This window comes from Entelurus aequoreus, linkage group LG04 (assembly GCF_033978785.1).
Source record: "Entelurus aequoreus isolate RoL-2023_Sb linkage group LG04, RoL_Eaeq_v1.1, whole genome shotgun sequence".
Taxonomy (NCBI): domain Eukaryota; kingdom Metazoa; phylum Chordata; class Actinopteri; order Syngnathiformes; family Syngnathidae; genus Entelurus; species Entelurus aequoreus.
Genome location: NC_084734.1, coordinates 90497537 through 90509562, shown reverse-complemented (window position 1 = coordinate 90509562; position 12026 = coordinate 90497537).

Here is a 12026-nt window from a genome sequence, read left to right as displayed (position 1 = left end):
TTGTCCAGGGTGTACCCCGCCTTCCGCCCGATTGTAGCTGAGATAGGCTCCAGCGCCCCCCGCGACCCTGAAAGGAATAAGCGGTAGAAAATGGATGGATGGATACATGTAAGTACTAGAAATGTGACAATATATTATATAGTATAAGACTGCAGCTGATATAGGCTCCAGATAGGCTTATAACTCACTATGATAACATTTGATCAAAAAGAGGGATTACTGCATAATATTTGCAGAAACATTTACTGTACACCATGACTCTCTATTACATGCGGAATGTATTTAAGTAATAATTCAAGTAAAAATTCAAGTAAAAATTGTGTTACACACATCTTCGCCACTAGTTGGTGCAGCGACTGTCACAGTGAACTCTGTAAGATCCTACCACAACATCTGGTCTTACTCACTAGCATCAGCATATGGATAGAGATGGACATAACTTTGTTTTCCAACTATGGGGATGACGAAAGTAAGTGTGAAGGATATTTCTAAGAAGAATTAAATTATATTATTTGAATTATAAATGATAAATGGGTTATACTTGTATAGCGCTTTTCTACCTTCAAGGTACTCAAAGCGCTTTGACAGTATTTCCACATTCACCCATTCACACACACATTCACACACTAATGGCGGGAGCTGCCATGCAAGGCGCTAACCAGCAGCCATCAGGAGCAAGGGTGAAGTGTCTTGCCCAAGGACACAACGGACGTGACTAGGATGGTAGAAGGTGGGGATTGAACCCCAGTAACCAGCAACCTTCCGATTGCTGGCACGGCCACTCTACCAACTTCGCCACGCCGTCCCCAATTAATTAATTAAAGAATTAAAGAATGAAATCATCAAAAACATTAAATAGTTTGTCATCAACTCTGTGATAGACTGCACCAGACTGAAGCAGAATTTTTAAACAGCAGACATTTATCCATGAAAATATGGAGAAGCTACTGATGGCGTGTTCAATGGAGAAGCAGCTCGAAGGCGATACTGTAGAAGTCCACTCTCCAAGGTCAATACTGTACGTTATTATTACATTACTTCATAAAACTAATGTACTTGTTGGTGCTACGTTCTATTGTATTATTTTTTTTACACAATATTTATTACCTAAAAGTTTGTTTTTTGTTTTAAAAAAGCATGGTACACGTTAAAATTGGGCTGTTTTGGGGCTTTAGCACCAAATTAAGTTGACTTTAATTGATTTCAATGGGAGATTTGAGACACACATTGTTTGAGTTTCTAGCTTCGTCACAGCACGTAAATTGACATACAACTTTTGATTAAAATGTATTTGAAAATACAATTTTTACATAAGCACTTTTTTTAAATGTCCCGTAAACTGTATTAATTAAAACAGGATAATTTAAAATGAAATGGTCAATTGAAGTGAAAAAGCCAGCCGAGAAACACCAGTTTGTGTCACCAACACTTTAAAAGTGTGTACAAATCCATCACATGTGTCCTTGGTACAACGCCACCAAAATATTTATTATAGATGTGGCAAGCAATCCTGCACAAAATGTTCCACGTTCCATAGACGTTATGCGTCTTAAAAAAGACGCAACTCAACGATATACACGCTACGTACCATCAGAGCAAAGGTGAGAATTGTCCCAAAAATGTATGCAGTCCACAAACTCTTAAAGTGATAGAGCACATTTCAAGGTTCAAAGTTCAAGGTTTTATTCGTCACATGCAGAGTACACCACAGTGAAATGCTTTTTTCCATGCTCTTCAGATATTGCGTACAGTGGGATCCAAACACTAGTTGCAAAATCTAATGCACTAAATACAAAAAAAAATAAAAAAATTGAATAGCTCTGATGTACATTAATTACAAGACAATAAGTTGCACAATAAGTCCCAGTAGTTATGGTAGAAGTATCAGTACAAGTAGAATAACAGTAGTCAAATACAGTACCAGTGCAATATCAAATAGTATAACAGTATATACAGTATACACAGTATATACAGTATAGGAAGCAACACATATTAAGGTGTCTACAGTTCTTTGGCAGTTGAGTAGTGACAGTAGTATGAACAAAGGTAATGGAACAGTATGACTTCTTTATACTCTTGTTTTTACATTAAAATAAAAACGTTCTTTTTTCAGCCATGTGTATCTTCCAATGAAAATAAATTAGATACTGAATACATCTGCCAGGGGTAAATTACTTATAACAGCAATTATTCCCTGGATTAACTATTAAAACACATTTGTATAGCCAAATAAGGTGCCTACAGTGTGCGATACAGTTTTGTGCTTGATTAAGGTCTTAAAAGGAAACATTTAGAAGTGCTTCTCATGTGATTATTCCGGGATATTCATTTTTAAATTTTTTTTTTTTAACCATCCATCCATCCAACCAACCATCTTTTTTCTACTGCTTGTCCCTCTTGGGGTCGTGGAGGTGCTGGATCCTATCCCAGCTGGGTGGAAGGCAGGGTAGACCCTGGACAAGTTGCCACCTCTTCGCAGGGCCAAAACAGATAGACAGCCATTAAAGCTAATTTTAAATCCATTTAAACACTGTAATGCTTTAAAGAGGAACTGCACTTTTTTAAGAAGTTTGCCTATTGTTCACAATCATCATGAAAGACATGATGACAGATGTGCGGTATAGCTCGGTTGGTAGAGCGGCCGTGCCAGCAACTTGAGGGTTGCAGGTTCGATCCCCGCTTCCGCCATCCTAGTCACTGCCGTTGTGTCCTTGGGCAAGACACTTTACCCACCTGCTCCCAGTGCCACCCACACTGGTTTGAATGTAACTTAGATATTGGGTTTCACTATGTAAAGCGCTTTGAGTCACTTGAGAAAAAGCGCTATATAAATGTAATTCACTTCACACTTCACTTTAAAATGCATTCAAACTAGTAAATAAATGCGATCAAAACTCTGCTTGCAATAGAGCCTATGAGAGCCCCTCTATTCTGCCTATAAAGCCCTTAAAAACAACCAAACACCTCCATTGATGTTTTATATACATGATTTAAAGGCCTACTGAAACCCACTACTACCGACCACGCAGTCTGATACTTTATATATCAATGATGAAATCTTAACATTGCAACACATGCCAATACGGTCGGGTTAACTTATAAAGTGCAATTTTAAATTTCCCGGGGAACTTCCGGTTGAAAACTTCTATGTATGATGACATTTGCGTGTGACGTCAATGGTTGAAACGGAAGTATTCGGACACATTATATCACAATACAAACAGCTCTGTTTTCATCGCAAAATTCCACAGTATTCTGGACATCTGTGTGGGTGAATCTTTTGCAATTTGTTTAATGAACAATGGAGACTGCAAAGAAGAAAGTTGTAGGTGGGATCGGTGTATTAGCGGCTGGCTGCAGCAACACAACCAGGAGGACTTTGACTTGGATAGCAGACGCGCTATCCGACGCTAGCCGCCGACCGCATCGACGATCGGGTGAAGTCCTTCGTCGCGCCGTCGATGATCGGGTGAAGTCCTTCGTCGCGCCGTCGATCGCTGGAACGCAGGTGAGCACGGGTGTTGATGAGCAGATGAGGGCTGGCGTAGGTGGAGCGCTAATGTTTTTATCATAGCTCTGACGAGGTCCCGTAGCTAAGTTAGCTTCAATGGCGTTGTTAGCAACAGCATTGCTAGGCTTCGACAGGCGGCACAGCATTAACCGTGTAGTTACAGGTCCAGTGTTTGGTTCGGTGTCTCCTGATAGTAGTATTGTTGATCTTCTGTCTATCCTTCCAGTCAGGGGCTTATTTATTTTGTTTCTATCTTCATTTAAGCACGATGCTATCACGTTAGCTCCGTAGCTAAAGTGCTTCACCGATGTATTGTCGTGGAGATAAAAGTCACTGTGAATGTCCATTTCGCGTTCTCGACTCTCATTTTCAAGAGGATATAGTATCCGAGGTGGTTTAAAATACAAATCCGTGATCCACAATAGAAAAAGGAGAGAGTGTGGAATCCAATGAGCCAGCTTGTACCTAAGTTACGGTCAGAGCGAAAAAAGAAAGTCCTGCACTGCACTCTAGTCCTTCACTCTCACGTTCCTCATCCACGAATATTTCATCCTCGCTCAAATTAATGGGGCAATCGTCGCTTTCTCGGTCCGAATCCCTCTCGCTGCTGGTGTAAACAATGGGGAAATGTGAGGAGCCCTTCAACCTGCGACGTCATGCTACTCCCGGTACAGGCAAGGCTTTTTTTTTATCAGCGACCAAAAGTTGCGAACTTTATCGTCGATGTTCTCTACTAAATCATTTCAGCAAAAATATGGCAATATCGTGAAATGATCAAGTATGACACATAGCATGGATCTGCTATCCCCGTTTAAATAAAAAAAATTCATTTCAGTAGGCCTGTAAGTATATATGTTATGTAGTAACAGGCACATTCATAATAACATTTAATATTTACGTATTTTCATTTAAATCATTTTCATGATTTTCGCTTTTTTTCAACAACATCACTGATTATTACTCCCTGCAGACTTTATGAGAGCCAACAAACATAATAAAACATAACTTACTATCCTGCTGTCATTAGGATGCTGACTGTTAGGATGTTGATGTTTTCCCATTTAGATGAAGAATGACTCATAATCCTCGCCAAGTAAAGGGGGCTGAACCAAGTGTCTTTTTGTGTCGTTCTAGCCAATTCCGGGTCTAAATTGGCTGTCAAAGTGTACAAACTTGACGGAATACGTCCTCATCCTTCTACTATCCAGGTAAGAGGCATGATTTATGATCTACAATAAAGTTTGACGAGCAAGGAAACGAGGAAACAGCAGACCACTCGATGATGTAAACAAAGAGACACACAGTAGTGATCACAGCGCAGCTATAAATAGTTTGTCTGTGTTAGTGCTTATAATAACAATATTGTTAATACTTGGTTAATATTCAAATCACAAAATGTTAATGGATTATTGTTGGTGCTTTTTGGATGTTTTTTATTGGGTTTTATGGGCGGAATAGAGGACCTACCATTGGCTCCGCTGTAAGTGGACTTTAATTCACAATTATTTACTATTTAGAAAGCATACAAAAATTAAACACATCCATCGTCATGTCTTTCATAATGATTGTGAACGATAGGCAAAATTCCAGTCCGTCAAACACTACAATTTTATAGTAAATAAGCTAGAAAAATAGCTTTGAAATAGTTATGGAAAGCGTGAAGCTAATTCTAAATGTAATCTAGTTGTGACAGTTTGAATGCTTTTCCATGAATAATACATGTATACAGTATAGCTTGATGAGGTTGGAATTAGTGCGAAGTGTTACTTAGTAGCAGTGTGCCCTTTTAAATGATGTGTAACTGATGTGTTGCCTCTCTTGAGTTGTATTTGTGCACCTTATCTTTAATGCTGATTCCAGGCCAGGGCCTCTCCTCTAAAACTCAATTACCGACGAATAAAGCCGGTAATGTCCCCGCCGCAGTGAAATATTGATTCCTAATCCTTGGCGGTCATTATTATGCCAGAAAGTAATAGAGCACAGAATTGGATTTTGATTTAACACATGACGTGTTTATTCTAATGCTGGGATCTTAACATTCCAGTGACTTTTAAGCACAGAATGAAGGGCCGAGCGCCACACTTTTATGCTGTTGCACATAAGAAAAAGAGGACATCTTTCCCCTCGTTCTGCTTCTACACGTCACCACGTCTAAGTAATTGCCTTGCTCAATGAACCCCAAAAAGAAGAAATTAAAAGTTGGGCCAAATAATGAATGGAGCAATGAGATATGATTAGCCAGTTAGAGAGCTGTAACCATTAGGATATACTGCTTTGACGTGGGAGTCTGATGGCTTTGTCTTCAAACACTTTACTATTGTATATATTTAATGGTGGAGAAACCGCACTAATATTCATTGACACACAAAACCAGCAACTATAACTAATCCCGCTTAAATTAAATACAGATTGTATTTGTATTGTTATTTATTTGAAATCCACATATTGCATACTTTTTAATGATGTCATTGTTTTTGTTATTAAAATACTTCATTATGTATATATTTTATTAGTTATCTAATTAAGTGTTCATCCTATTCAGTTTTTGTTGTGTTTTGCATGTGTAATTCTTATATATTTCACACAGTATAATGTGCAGCTATTAGTGCAGTGTTTTAAGCATGTATTTGTGTATCATAATTACATTAAGTGTCCTCCCTTTCCCACACAAGACTAACATAAAAATGAGAAAAGTATACCCCTGCCCATACACACACACACACACACACACACACACACACACACACACACACACACACACACACACACACACACACACACACACACACACACACACACACACACACACACTGAGTAAGCGCGTGTGTGTGTGCCTTGATTGTGACTAATAATTATAATTAAGGTTAATGAGCTCAACGTAGCCTTCTCTTTATTGAATTAATCACAGACTGTAAAGAATCTTAATTAGGGTTGCAGCTTGAGCTGCCTAATCTCATAATGGCGACTGCAGCGAGGAAAGAGCTTTCATTACGCCTACAGCCGTCAAGTGTAACAATGATTTACTGCGCTGCTATCCAAAGTGCGCCCCGGGGGCCATTTGCGGCCCGCAGCTCGTTTTTCATTGGCCCGTGTCATATTGTACAAATACAATTAAAGCTTTACGACGTTACACACAGTTCAAAGAAAGACTGTAACTTTGTCAGTCAAATGTCACCTGCGAACCAAAATGGCCGACAAGGTGTGTAATGTTGGGTGTTTTCCTTGTATCCTGACAGGATAAACATACAGAATTGGAGAAGTTGTGTCTGAACGTCTCAATGGTGTCCTTTGACTTCGTTATGCGGAGACAGCATTTTTTACATAAAAATATTTTCCAAATATCTGTTGATTCTCGTCTGTACTTGGCAGAAAACTTGTTCTGAAGTCGCACACGACATTGACACTAAGACCATCGATATGCGTGACATTGTGCAAAACTGTAATGAGTTCAAATTAGTACTAAAGTAGTGGTAGTAAATTAGACACTCTCTCTTTGTCTTTCCTGCAACACTTAATATTATAAAGAAAGATTAGTTTTGTTGGTGTAACATTTGTGAGGTTCATTCCTATCATTATTCATTCATACTTGTATGATTTTGTACGTTTTCGAGTATTGACTTCTTAAAGTCTCATAATGCGATTACAATGGTTACTATATTTTAGATGTTATGGTATCTTTTAGGTATAATGGTATATTTTAGTTATTATCTGATATTGGTGCCAAATTTGTACTTTCCAATAGTACCGGTGCTGGCATGCTGCCCAAACCACTACTCAAATAAAGAAAAACATGCACATTTGGAATTGTGTGACATGCAAATTGAATATATTTGATTTAGTTACTTCAATAATGTCGATAATATAAAATTGCATCCTATTTTAGGCAACAGAGACAGGCAATAATTATTATGTGTATCATTTGTGTGTTCAAAGTAGTTGCAATTAATATCTTAGATTATATTTATTAAATAAGCAATCAGGTGAACACTTTTGTGGGAGAGGGTTGTGATCAGCGCATTGTTGGAGTAAAGGTCAGCGCATGTGCTGACTGAGAGACACGGCTGGCAGATGATTAGTTTGCGCAGGTGGTACGTGTTAGACTGATCATCTGTTGTCTTTAACAGTGAGCGGCCGGGTGCAGGAGAGGAGGAAGGATCGAAGAGACTGAAAAGTCAATTATGTATATATATTGAAAACAAAAAAAGAGAACATTATTAAACCCTGTCAACTCTGCGCAACTGTTTCCAGCGTGATTCTGTGGGACTGTGAGTAGAAAAGCTTACAACTTTGTATATTATCTTTTTTATTTCACACTTTTACGTTCAAAAGTGTACTCAAGTCCTGAGTCCTCAACTATGAACGCCGGTCGCAGCAAAGCATCAAAACATCAAAGGAAGTCACCATTGTAGAAGCATGAATGTTCACATCAAAATGTATGTCACATAACATACTGTGTACATCAGAATCAGTTTTGCTGGGCAAGTATGTTTAACACACAAACAATTTGACTTGGTAGACTGTGCTGTCTTTGTTCAATGCAAGCAACAAAGAAAAATGTAATAATATGTCACACAATGCACATGTAAAATAATGCACATATCAAAAATGTTCGCACACAATATACACCACATAATTTATATGTCACACAATGTACACGTAATTATATGGACAAGTCACCCAATGTAGGTGCATGTCACATAATGTACATGTCAAAATGTATGTCACACAATGTATACATCACACAATGTCTATCCATCAGTCCACCTATCCATCCATCCTCTTGCTTATCTGGGGTCAGGTCGCGGTGGAAGCAGCCTAAGCAGAGAATAACAGAGCGTCTCACCCTATCTCTAAGCGAGAGCCCCGCCACCCTTCGAAATAAACTAATTTCAGCCGCTTGAACCCGAAATCTTGTCCTTTGGTTCACAACCCAAGGTTCATGACCGTAGGTGAAATTAGGAATGTAGATCGACCGGTAAATTGAGAGTTTTGCCTTCCAGCTCATCTTTCTCTTCACTACCATGGACCGATGCAGAGTCCGCATCACTGCCGATGCTGCGTCGATCTGCCCGTCGATCTCACGATCCAATTTTCCCTCACTTTGAACAAAACCCAGAGGTACTTGAACTACTCCATTTGGGGCAGGATCTCATCTCCAACCTGAAGACAACTCTTCACCCTTTTCCGGACAAGAACAGAGGACTCTGACTTGAAGGTGCTGATTCTCATCCCAGGGGCTTCACATTCAGCTGTAAAACGTTCCAGTAAGGCTCAAGATCACGACCAGATGAAGCTTAGCAGGACCAAATCATGTGCAAAAAGCTGGGACCTAATCTTGCAGCCACCAAAGCCAATCCCCTCAACGCCGTGACTTTGCCTAGAAAATCTGTCCATAAAAGCTACAAGTATTGCCACTGGTAGCAATGCTAGAGTGAAAGAGTGCCCAGCTCCTCTGGAGAGGACTGGTTCCAGAATCCTTGCTGTGCGTCGAGGAGAGTTTGAAGTTCCTGCTGCAATTTCTCGACTACGCGCACCATGAGTGCTGAGCCCATTGGAGGGGGCATCCACGTTGCCTCTTGGTGTCCCAATGATGTGCAGACAACTTAGCGCCTAGGATCATTGGGACATGCTAACTCCCCTTCCATGTACAAGTCACACAATCTACATGTCACACAATGTACACATCACACAATGTACACATCACAGTGTACATATCACACAATGCACAATGTCTCTTTGACTCTTTTCGTCTTGTCAGACGGTCTATGGCAGCCGCTTTGTAAATTTGACCATTTTTCTGTTCTTTTCTCTTGTTTTCCTTTTCTATCATTTGCATGCTGTCTCGTGGCTGATCCTTCCAATGTTTGAAGAGAAGGTTCTGCCGCAAAATGTGCAAGTCAGAGCGATACCGCAGGGTTGGCAAATGTGTTCTCTTATGTTCCGCCTTTTAACTTGTTGACCTCTGGCCAATTGTTGATCTAGTTCAGTTATTCCCTGGATGACAGCCATCTTCCTTGATGTTCGGTTTTCAGGAACTGCCTCCCAGGTGGCAGGGTTGATGTTGCATTTTGTCATGAGGCTTTAGCAGTTGTCTTTGTACCTCAACCTTGGTCGTCCTCTTCTCCTTTTGTAAATGTTTGACAAGCATGAGAAAGACTGTCCAACATGTCTTGTTTTCTCTTTGTGCGCAACCAGAGCTGTGTTTGTTCCGCAAACAGGAGACCCCTGAAAAAATTGTAGTGGTTTTTGGTTTTAGCTCACAGACATTTAAGTGAAGAACAACATCACCGGGCAACTCTTTGAAAGTGTTCTGTAGAAGCACTGCAAACTACACTCTGAAGAGTGTTGGTGCCAGGACGCAACCTTGCTTAACTTCGCTTTTTATCTTGAAACTTTCTGAGGTGAATCCGTCAAAAAGTAATGTTTCTTTCATCTCATCATGGTAAGACATCAAGAGTTTGAGTAGAGTAAGCAGACATCTGACTTTTTGAAGCACCATTTACAGGCCTGAAAGTGAAGCCGGGAAGTGTTACATTTTGCTCACAGCACTTTTCTTGGAACTGTCAGAGAGGGAAGATAATGCCCATAGTTGAGCAATCTGACCTGAACCCGCATTGGCTTTCTGGGAGGACTCGTTCTGCCTTTTTCCGGAGACGCTTCAAGATGATCCGTGCAAATGCCTTCCCTGTTATGCTCAGCAAGATATGGCTCGATAATTGTTGCAGTGTATCTTGTCATCTTTGTTCTTGTATAGTGTTATGATGTTGGAGTCTCTTATGTCGTGAGGTATTTCACCCTGACTCCAGCATACAGTTAACAAGTTTGGGACGGCGTGGCCGGCATGGTAGGGCGGCCGTGCCAGCAACTCAAATGTTCCAGGTTTGATTCCAGCTTCCGCCATCCTTATCATGGTCGTTAGGGCAAGACACTTCCACCCACCTTGCTTCCAGTGACACCTACACTGATGTATGAATGTGAGTACTCCCTTGAAAAAGAGATTCTTAATCTCAGTGGGACCTTTCCCGGGTAAATAAGAGGTTAAAAAATAAAATAAAAACAACTTGTAGAGATGGGGAAGCAGAATGTCCTTGTTCTCCTTAGGACCTCTGCAGGTATACTGTGATTGCAGGGAGATGTTTCACTTGATTGCTCATCAATGGCTTGTGAGAGATCTTCCTTTATAGTCAAGATGTTTTGGTCTGCCATCATATAGAGTTGAGATTTTGATGCCGCTGCGTTGCTGCCCACAGTTCGTTCTTGTAGGTAGAGGTTTGAATACCGTTCAACTCTTCTGTTTATTTGCCGATTCTTGTTTGTGATCAACTGTCCTGTCAGGGGATAGGTTGATTGGCAACACTAAATTGGCCCGGGTGTGTGAATGTGAGTGTGAATTTTGTCTGTCTATCTGTGTTGGCCCTGCGATGATGTGGCGACTTGTCCAGGGTGCATCCCGCCGTCCGCCTGTGTGCAGCTGAGATAGTCTCCAGCACCCCCCACGACCTTCTAAAGGGACAAGTGGTAGAAAATGGATGGATGGATGTCCTGTCAGGGATTTGAGTGGTGCAACTTTATTAACTTGTGCTCCAAGAAAAGTCCCGATCTTCTCATACATTATTTTAAGTTTCTAGAGTCTAATGCCTGTTTTATCTCTGTACAGAGATTCACCCAGTAGTTGTTGGCACATCTTCTTATCTCCCGCTGTAATTTGGATTTAGCTGCTTTTAGGCGACTGAGTGTGCTGACTGTTGGATTATTTTTGTGGACCATGAAGACTGAATGTTTCTCCTCTAGTAACGGCATTAGTCTTGATGCGTTGATTTCGATCCAGTCCTCTTGTGCTGTTCTCGTTGTCCAGTAAGCGTAAGAAGCTGACACATGGATGGCTGTTCTTAACCCAGACCACATCATGTCAGGTGCAGAGTCATTCATGTCTTGTAACAATAGCTTAAATTGCTTTTCAACTAAAACCTTTGCCTTTTTGTTGCTCTTCTTATATTGATATTTGGCTTCCTCTCTATCTTTGTTTTCTGTATGTTTTTAAGCATCACTTTTGCCTTGGCGACAGTGATCGCTGTTGCAGTCTGCAATGTGATACAACCTTGTAAATTTCACAGTGTTGATGTAAGCTCTTTTAGCTTTTACACAATCAATGTGGTGCCAGTGGCTCGATCTTGGGTGACGCCATGACACCTTGTGGTGGTCCTTGCCATTGTAGGTGTACATAATAGAAACATTGTTTGCTGCAATGTATTCCAGCAGTCTTTGGTCGTTCTCCTTGATCTTTCTTACTCCGAACTGACCAAGGCAAGTTGGCCACGCCTGATAGTCTGCACCTACCCGAGCTTTAAAGTCACCGAAAAATTCAAGTTTGATCTTTAGCAGGAACGTTTTGGGTGCCTCTAAGGTCTTCATAGAATCTGTCTTTTTCCTCACTTCCTTTGGGTATTGTTGGAGCATAGACACTAATGATGTGGCATGTTCCTGTTGTATTAGCTACTTGCAAGGTGATCATTTC